We start from the raw sequence: 10,606 nt of genomic DNA on the forward strand, positions 1-10,606 counted from the left end.
ACAACATAGTGATTAGACATTTATAAAACTTATGAAGTGACCATCTGATAAATCTAGTACCCATCTGTCACCGTATAGTTATTACAATATTATTGGACTTTGCTATACTTTACAACCCCATGACTATTTTGTAATTACCAATTTGTACTTCTTAATCCATTCCCCAATTTCACCTAAGCCCCAAGCTTTCTCCCATCTGGCAACCATCAAAATGCTCTTTGCAGCCCTTGCTGGTTTGGCTCAGTGGATAGAGCCTCAGACTGCGGACTGAAGGGTCCCAGGTTTGATTCAGGTCAAGGGCACATGCTTGAGTTGTGGGCTCAATTCCCAGGAGTGGGTATTCAGAAGGCAGCCAATCGATGACTCTCTCTTATCATTGATGTTTCAATCTTCCTCTCCCTTCCTCTCTGAAATCAATTAAAAAATATTTTTTAATGTTCTCTGCATCTATGAGTTTGTTTATTTTGTTTGTTCAGTGATTTTGTTTTTAGATTCCACATAAAAGTGAAATCATATGATGTCTGTTTTTCTCTGTCTGATTTATTTTACTTGTGTTGTTGCAGTTCCCTTTTATGGCAGAGTAATATTCCATTGTGTATATGTACCACTCTTCTCTATCCCTTCACCTATTGATGGGCACTTAATTCGCTTCCATATGTTGGCTATCTATCTATCTATCTATCTATCTATCTATCTATCTATCTATGCCTATGACGTGCACTGACCACCAGGGGGCAGATGCTCAATGCAGGAGCTGTCTTCTGGTGGTCAGTGCTCTCCCACACCAGGAGCCAGACGCCAGGCTCATGACTGGTGAGTCTACCAGCGTGGCAGTGGCTGTAGGCAGGCACAGTGGAGCCAGGATGAGCGCCAGGCCCAGGCTCTGGCTCCTCCCCGGCCGCCTGCCACAGCCTGATCCCTGCAGGCCATGCCGAGGGACCCCACCATGCATAAATCCATGCCCCGGGCCTCTAGTTGCATCAGTGAACATATGGATGCATATGTCTTTTTGTATTAGTGTTTTGGGTTTCTTCGGATAAATACCCAGAATTGGAGTTGCTGGGTCCTTCTTGATTTCTTTAAAGTCTATTTTTTTCTTCATTTTTGCTTGTTTGTTTGCATTTTCACAAAATATCTTTTTTCATCTCTTTACTTTCAGTTTGTGTGTCTTTCTAAAAATATATTGTTATTGATTTCAGAGAGGAAGAAAGAGGGAGAGGGGGATAGAAACATGAACAATGAGAGAGAATCCTTCATCAGCTGCCTCCTGCACACCCCTGCATGCCCAACTGGGGATTGAGCCCACAACCCAGGCATGTGCCCTACCCAGGAATCAAACCTTGACCTCCTGTTTTCATAGATTGACGCTCAACCACTGAACCATACTGTCCGGGCAGTTTGTATGTCTTTCCATTGGAAGTGAGTCTCTTGTGGCAGTATATGTATGGATCTTATTTTCTTATACATTCAGCCAACCTATGTCTTTTGATTGGAGTATTTAGTGAATTCAAAGTAATTATTAGTTATTGACATTTTTATATTCATAGTTTTTTCTTCTTCTTAAAGAAGACTATTTAACATTTTTTGTAATACTGGTTTGGTGGTGATAAACTTCTTTAGCTTTTGCTTGTCTGGGAAGCTCTTTATCTGTCCTTGTCCAATTCTAAATGATATCTGTTCTGGGTAGAGTAATCTTGGTTATAGGTCCTTGCTTTACATCACTTTGAATATTTCATGCCACTCTCTTCTGGCCTGGCAATTGTTTTTTAAATTTCATTTTTGGATTGGTCATTACACGTGTATAAAAATACACTTGATTTTTATCTGCTGATATTTTACCTTCCAATTTTGCTTAACTTGTTATTAGTTCAAATAGGCTTTTATAGAATCCTTAGGATTTTCTATATGCACGATTATCTCCTTGAAAACCTCTCTAATCTGGATGCCTTTTATTTCTCTTTATTGCCTAATTGCCCTGACTAGAACTTACAACACAACATTGAATAGAAGTGGCAAGAGTGGATATTCTTGTCTTGTTGTCTTAGGGGAAAAGCTTTCTGTCTTTCATCGTTAAGTATGATGTTAGCTGTGGGGTTTTGTAGATGCCCTTTGTCCTAGAGAGGAAGTTCCCTTTGAATCCAGGCTGGTTATGTGTTTTTATCATGAAGGGGTTTTGGATGCTGTCAGTTTTGCTGGGGTTTTTTGTTTGTTTTTGTTTTGTTTTGTTTTGTTTGCAGCTATTGAGATGATCATGTGGTTTTTGTTCTTTATTCTATTGATATGATGTATTACATTAATTCATTTTCAGATTTAAACCTGCTTTGCATTCCTAATAAACCCCGCTTGGTCATAGTCTATGTATTAGATTTTCTAGTGTTTTGTTGAGGAGACTTTTGTGTCTATATTCGTAAGAGATGTCGGTCTGTACTTTCCTTGTGTCATTTTTTTGTCTGGTTTGGTATCAGGGTAAATAAGGGCTTTATAGAACACGATGGGGACTATGCCCGTCCTATTTTTTGGAAGAGTTGGTGAAAAATTGGTGTAAATTCGTCTATAACTGGTTGTAGACTTAACCAGTAAAACCATCTGGATCAGGCCTTTTCTCTGTGGAGACTTTTGCTACGTGTGGTTTTTGAGCAGTTGAAATAACTGAGAAATTGAACTTTTTATTTTATTTAATATTATAAGCCACAGGTGGCTATTCTTTTCTGTACTGAACAAAGGAGTCTAAAGAGTGGTTCTCCATGGGGTGGCACTGCCCCGCTATAGTCATTTTGGATGAGGGAGTTTGAATCTCACTGTAAGGGCCAACCCATCCTGCCAAGTGCGTTGTCCTATATAGAGAATAATTGTCCTACTCCTGAGTGGCTTTTCAGTACCCTCCCCCCTCAGACATTTAACAACACAAACCAAGAATTTAACTTCATTTTAGAAAAAGTATATCTTGCTTGGTATTCAACTATGATGTACACTGAAGGACAACTGTGTTTGATTTGCTGGGATTTTTTTTTTATGGTTTGAATTATTACAAATAGTGGTACATATGTCTCCTTTTTTCCCCCCATTGACCTCCCCCCCCCGCCTCCCCTACCCCCAGTACATGCCTTCACCTACCCCCCCCCCCCCCCCAGTGTCTTGCATCTGTTGGTTATGCCTATATGCATGCGTACAAGTCCTTCAGTTGATCTCCTATAGCCCCCGCCCCAACCTCCCCTGCCCTCCCTCTGAAGTTTGGCAGTCTGTTCAATGCTTCTCTGCCTCTGTATCTATTTCCCCCCCCCTCCCGCCATTTCTTTCCTTTAAAAAATCTTGCCTCTGCAGACTAGTAATAAACATATAATAACAAAAAATGTTTGAGTCCCAATTTCAATGTCCTGATTTGTTGGGATTTAACCAAGAGCTGTTCACTCTCCATGGAAAAGCCCCTCACTGAAGGCAGCACCCAGCAAACCTCATTGTTTTCTAGCTGCATTGTAGCTGCCTCGTTCTTTGTAATTCTGAGTGACCAGTTGTCCCCCTGATCCAAAGGGGATACGTCCACGGCCCCTCTATGCACATATACCTATGATACATTTAACTTATAAATTCGGCCCAGGTGGGGGAAGAGTTAATAATGAAATAAGCCCTAGCCAGTTTGGCTCAGTGAATAGAGCATTGGCTTGCGGACTGAAGGGTCCTGGGTTTGATTCCGGTCAAGGGCACATACCTGTGTTGTGGGCTTGATCCCCAGTAGGGGGTGTGCAGCAGGCAGCCAACCAATGATTCTCCCTCATCATTGATGTTTCTATCTCTCCCTCTCTCTTCCTCTCTGAAATCAATAAAAAATATATATATTTTAAAAATAATGAAATAAAACATTATAATAATACTAGAGGCCCGGTGCATGAAATTCATGCATGGAGGGGGGGTGTCCCTCAGCCCAACCTGCACCCTCTCCAATCTGGACCCCTCAGGGGATGTCCGATTGCCCTATGGGATCGGGCCTAAATAGGCAGTCAGACATCCCTTTCACAATCCAGGACTGCTGGCTCCCAACTTCTCACCTGCCTGCCTGATTGCCCCTAACCACTCCTCTGCCAGCCTGATTGACACCTAAGTGTTCCCCTGCTGGCCTGATAGTCGCCAACTGCCCTCCCCTGACAGCCTGGTCACCCCCAAATGCCCTCCCCTGCATAATCCCTTTTTATTAGATAGGGATTTTTCTTTGACATATTGGACAGTGTACCTGCCGTGGCCTTGACAAACCAGTAAAAAACGTAAACCCAAACTAAAAGTGTCATAAAGTAAACTCTTAAACAGGAATTTCATAAGTCCTTGGAAAGGTGATATCATATGGTCGTTTCTTCCTTTTTTCCTTCTCTTTCTTTTTCCTTTCTTTTCTCCTTTTGTTCCTTTTCTGCTGGAGGCAAGGGAAATTCCAAGGCTATAGGTGTGGGGGGGGAATCACTCCATGGGGGCGCAGGCCCTTGGGAGGCTGACACCCTACGCTGTCCCAGGGACTCAGCTGCCTCCCAGGCCCACACCCCCTGGCTGCGGATGGGAGCTGATCCCTGGGAGGGAGTGGGGGGCGGGGATAGGAGGTTGCGGGCGCCTCCTAGACCCACGGCCCAGGCCACAGCTAGGATCACCGCTGGGAGCGGATCATGAAGGGGTGTGCACCGCCTCCCAGGCCTACGGCCCAGATCGTGGCTGGGAGCAGATCTCATGGGGGACGGGGGGAGTGGAGGGGGCAGGTCACAGCTGGGAGCTGATCGTGCCGGGGGGGTACAAAGGCACCTCCCAGGCCAACAGCCAGGGCCTCATGCTGTCTTCCCTCAGCAGCAGCCCTCCCTGGGCCTGAGAAGCCTGGGCACCACCATCTAGTGTCTATGGGCACCGCCATTTTTGCTGCGGAGTATGGTTAATTTGCATTAGATTTATTAGATAGGATAGTGTAATAAGAGTTATGTGAATATGGTCTCTCTCAAAATACCTTATGATACTGTACTTACCTTTTCACTCAGAGGAAGCACTTGATGGCTTCTCTGTGGCATATTGGAGTTGCCAGCATCACTACTCTTGCACCTCGGGGCCATGGTGAATTAAAATAGCGGTCGTGAGCACAAGGACTGTGGCACTGGGACAGTCAATCTGATAACCAGGACAGTGGTTCATGGGCAGTAGCACATGCAGCATGGAGACGCTGCGTAAGGGCAGGGCTCAAGTCCCCACGAAATGGAGATTTCACCATGACGCCCAGAAATGATGTGCAATTTGAAACCTATGAATTGTTGATTTCTAGAATCTTCTATTTATCAAGAGGAACTAAAATTACAGAAAGTGAAACCATGGATAAGAGGACACCTCTGGCCCTAACCAGTTTGGCTCAGTGGATAGACCATCCGCCTGTGGATTGAAGGGTCCCAGGTTCGATTCTGGTCAAGGGCATGTACCTTGGTTGCAGGCACATCCCCAGTGGGGGGTGTGCAGGAGGAAGCTGATTGATGTTTCTAACTCTCTATACCTCTTCCTTCCTCTCTGTAAAATTTCAATAAAATGTATTTTTTTTAAAAAGAGGAGACTACTGCCAAAACCGGTTTGGCTCAGTGGTAGAGCGTTGGTCTGCGGACTGAAAGGTCCCAGGTTTGATTCCAGTCAAGGGCATGTACATCAGTTGTGGGCACATCCCCAGTAGGGGGTGTGCAGGAGGCAGCTGGTCGATGTTTCTCTCTCATCGATGTTTCTAGCTCTCTATCCTTCTCCCTTTCTCTCTGTGAAAAATCAATAATATATATATATGTATATATATATATATATATATATATATATATATATATGAGACTACTGTATATAAAGCTGCTAAGTATATATACAGCATGGGGGCAAAAGCAGGTTTACAGTTGCAAGTACATGAACAGTTTAGTCTTGTATTATTATTGAATTCTTTTCCATTTAGACAACTGTAAGCCTATTTTTGCCTCACCCTATTTATACAATACATACCTATTTCAACATCCTATCTAATAAAGAGGGGATATGCTAATTGACCCTCATGCCATCGCAAAGATGGCAGCACCCAGAGCCCATAAAGAGGGAATATGCTAATTGACTGTCACACCCTCAAAGATGGCAGCACCCACGGCCACAAAATGGTGGGACCCAGTCCCCTCAGCCCCAACAGGGCAGCAGGCATGTGGCAATGCCACCCCCACCGCGGGCCTACCTCTAGAACCCCCCAGTACCCTCAGTTCCCCAGCCATCCAGGGCAGACCCAAGGTGCAGGCAAGCCTCGGCTATTGGTGGTCCAGCTAGCATGGCCGGCCAAGACTTGTGCTGTCAGCAGTGGCAGTGGCAGAGGTGTGATGGGGGCATTGCATTTCCCTGATCACTGGGTTGCCTCCCACCCCTGAGGCTCCTGGACTGTGAGAGGGGGCAGGCCGGGCTGAGCGACCCCCTCCAGTGCATGAATTTTCATGCACCAGGCCTCTGGTGTGAAATATAAAGAAAAAAGTCTAACTTTTTTTCACATTATAATTATCTTTTTTTTTTAAATATATTTTTATTTATTTTTTACAGAGAGGAAGAGAGAGGGATAAAGAGTTAGAAACATCAATGAGAGAGAAATACTGATCAGCTGCCTCTTGCACACTCCCTACTGGGGAAGTGCCCGCAAAAAGCCCTTGACCAGAATCGAACCTGGGACCTTTCAGTCCACAGGCTGACGCTCTATCCACTGAGCCAAACTGGTTTTGGCATATTATAATTATCTTGTCATAAATCTAAACTATGTCATTTCAAGTAGATGCAAAACTCTAAGTTCTCCATATCTTCTAGGGCAGTGGACTGCAAACTGCGGCTCTCGAGCCACATGCAGCTCTTTGGCCCCTTGAGTTTTTAGCAAAGGCCAGCTTAGGAGTACCCTAATTAAGTTAATAACAATGTACCTACCTATATAGTTTAAGTTTAAAAAATTGGGCTCTCGCTGAAACCGGTTTGGCTCAGCGGTAGAGCATTGGTCTGTGGACTGAAAGATCCCAGGTTCGATTCCAGCCAAGGGCATGTACATTGGTTGCGGGCATAGCCCCGGTAGGGGGTGTGCAAGAGGCAGCTGGTCGATGTTTCTCTGTCATCGATGTTTCTAGCTCTCCATCTCTCTCCCTTCCTCTCTGTAAGAAAATCAATAAAATATATATTTTTTTAAAAATTGGGCTCTCAAAAGAAATTTCAATCATTGTACTGTTGATATTTGGCTCTGTTGACTAATGAGTTTGCCTACCATTGTTTTAGGGAAATCATGCCTCAACATTTACATAGTTAAGTAAATATTTTTATTTTTAAAATTCCTTTCTCTCCTTTAAAAATATACTTAGAGCATGGCAGTAGTTATTGAAGCTTACTATACACTTACCCTATGACCCCCCAATCCCACCCAAGAGGATAAGTATTCATGTCCATAAAAAAACATAAAAATTGTTGATAGAAACTTTATTCAGAATAGCCCCAGACCAAAAGCAAGCCAAGTCAAAAAGAGAATTAATACACTGCGGCATAGTCACACAATTGAAGACTATTCAGCCATCAAAAAGAAGCAACCACAAGTACATGTAACAACATACATGAATCTCATAGGCTCCTAAAACAAGCCAGTCATAAAAAATAGACACCCATTTAACACACCCACGCCTTATAATTCGGTTTATATGAATCTCAAGAACAGGCAAAACAACCCTGGCCGGTGTGGCTCAGCTGATTGGATGTTGTCCCATACACCAAAAAGGCCACTGGTTCCATTCCATCAGAGCATATGTCCAGGTTGCTCAATCACTGATAGGAGGCGTAAGGGGGCACCTGATTAATATTTCTTTCCCTCTCTCTCTCTTTAAAAAAAATCAATTAAAAATATAATTTTTAGCCCCAGCTTGGCTCACTGGATAGAGTGTCAGCCTGTGGACTGAATAGTCCCAGGTTCGATTCTGGCCAAGGGCACATGCCTGGGTTTCGGGTTTGATCCCCGGTAGGGGATGTGCAGGAGGCAGCCAATCAGTGATTCTCTCTCATCATTGATGTTTCTATCTCTCTCTTCTTCTCCCTTCCTCTCTGAAATCAATAAAGAAATATAAATTTTTTTTTTAAATATATGTATATATAATTTTAAAGCAACAGTTGGGCCCTAGCCAGTTTGGATAGAGCATCGACCTGTGGACTAAAGGGTCTTGGGTTCAATTCCAGCCAAGGGCATATGCCCGGGTTGAGGGCTCAATCCCCCCCAGTAGAGGGCGTGCAGGAGACAGCCAATCAATGGTTCTCTCTCATCATTGTTTCTATCTCTCTCCCTTCCTCTCTGACATCAATAAAAAATATATTTTTAAAAAAATGACAACAGTTGGTATACTTAGCTGTATGTATGTTGTCTTTCAATAATAAGAACACGTTATTGAAAACATACTATGTGAAATGCATTGAGGGGGATTCTGAGATGTATAAGAAGATACTATCCCTGTCTGGAGCCTGGGGCAATTTGGGGGAAATAAAACACACACAAAATAACATAGTATGAGTCAGAAGTTAAATTATCTATGACTTCCATAAAGTGTTTCAAGATATTTGCTGTTTTTTAAAAAAGATATTTGTTTTTAAAATGAGGCATTGGGTCTTCCAAAGCTGAGACCTCAGTAGCTAGAGATAAGTGAATGCTTAGGACTTAACTCCCAGAATGGGGCCCTAATTCTACCCCCTCTTAACTTCCTCACCCCATGCTCCATCCTCACCCCGTGCTCCATTCTCTGCCTCCTCTCAATCCACTCCTTTTCCACTACCGTGATGAATCCTGCTGTGGTCAACATTAGAAAACAAAACAACTCATTTGTGGCTTCCAAATTAGAGGACTTACTTTCAGGGCCGCACTCTGACACTAGCCCAGCCATCACCTGCCCTTCCAGAGTCTTGGTTTGCTCATCTGTAAAATGAAGTTAGTAATAGCTGCTCTTTCTGCCTACCTGAAGTTTGTCATGAGTTTCAAATGCCTTTATGCATTTGAAATTGCTATTTAAACGCCATAATGACCATCATTGTGCTGCTTGTCGGTTGCATTATTACAGGCCCTGGCAGAGAAGCAACCTGCTAAGGGAAATGTGACGCCCACAGGAACCAGACTGATCAAAGCGCCTCCAGGGTGTACTTCCTGCTCTGGACCGTTAAGGACCCCATTAAAATCCAGGCCTTAACTAAATTCACCCATTTGGCACGCCTATGTGCTGTCCCTCCGGAGTGGTTCAGTGGTAAATGTGAACGCATAAACTAGGAGGTCACAGTTCCCAGTCAGGGCACGTGCCCGGGTTGCAGGCTCGATCCCGAGTAGGAGGCATGAAGGAGGCAGCCGATATTAATGATTCTCTCTCATCATTAATGTTTCTATCTCTTTCTTTCCCTCTCTCTGAAATCAATAAAAAACACATTTTAGAAATCAATAAAAACACCCATGATCTGAAAACACACAGCCAGCACCAAGCCCTGGGCATCTCTCAGAGCAAGAGAAAGACTCACCACAAGAAGCAAAAATGTGAGCTGGGACACCCTGCTGCCAGCACTGAGATTGCCCCGGGACACACACAGTCTGCGTGCAGGAGGAACAAGAAGTGCCGCGCCTTGAGGCTGGACGCAGACAACTTCTTCAACACAGGGATTATTGATGTGTCTACCACGCATCCAACCGCAAACTGGTGCACACCCAACCACAGCGGGAGAGTGCCACTGGGCACTGACCCTGGGCCGCAGGGTGGGGGCCATGCCAACCCCTGAGGAGGAAGAGATTTTAAACAGAAAATGATCAAAGAAAATTCAGGAAGAGTATGATGGGAGCAGAAAGAATGCCCAAGTCAGCCATCTTCTGAAGGAGCAGCGTGTTTCTCTGGAGAACAGGCCAGTGTGGCCCAGCAGATGGCTCTCTGCTGGCAAGCAAGGAACTGGAGCTGGAGCTGAGGGAAACCAGGCCCTGAAAGACAAACCAATCCCCTCCCCCATCTTAGCCATGTAATGAAGGTGCTCATTGTCCTAAAAACACACAGAAGAAAAACACCCATGTTCTGCTTGGCTCCAGTTATGCAGCCTAGTTTTCTTTCTCAGGTTTTCTTTACTCTGCTGCTCTCATTCCCATCCGTCCTACTCACAAGACCAAATTGTGGCAACTCCAAAATCGTTAGGGTATAGCTCTAAAAGAGCAAAGCTCTCAGTCACTGCCATGGCTGGAAGATCATGTTCGGGTTGGAACACAGGCTCATGTAAACGTGAGCAAGTCACTTGACCTCTTAGTATTTCAACATCCTTTTCTCTAAAGTTGGGACAATAATATCTGCATCACAGGATTGTTGGAAAGGTTTTTTTAAAATTAATTTCAGAGGGAGGGAGGCAGGGAGAGAGACAGAGAGAGAGAGAGAGAGAGAGAGAGAGAGAGAGAAATTTTGTTGTTTCACCTATTAATGCGTTCATTGGTTGATTCCTGTATGTGCCCTGACCAGCACTGGTTACACAGGTGTGCTAGCTTTGTTATTATTCATCAAGCTGTGTACTTAGGATCTGTCACTTAACTATGTTACATTTTAATAAAAGGTTTACTAAAAAAGACTCCTTT

Source organism: Pipistrellus kuhlii, unplaced genomic scaffold, assembly GCF_014108245.1.
Source record: "Pipistrellus kuhlii isolate mPipKuh1 unplaced genomic scaffold, mPipKuh1.p scaffold_m20_p_48, whole genome shotgun sequence".
NCBI lineage: Eukaryota > Metazoa > Chordata > Mammalia > Chiroptera > Vespertilionidae > Pipistrellus > Pipistrellus kuhlii.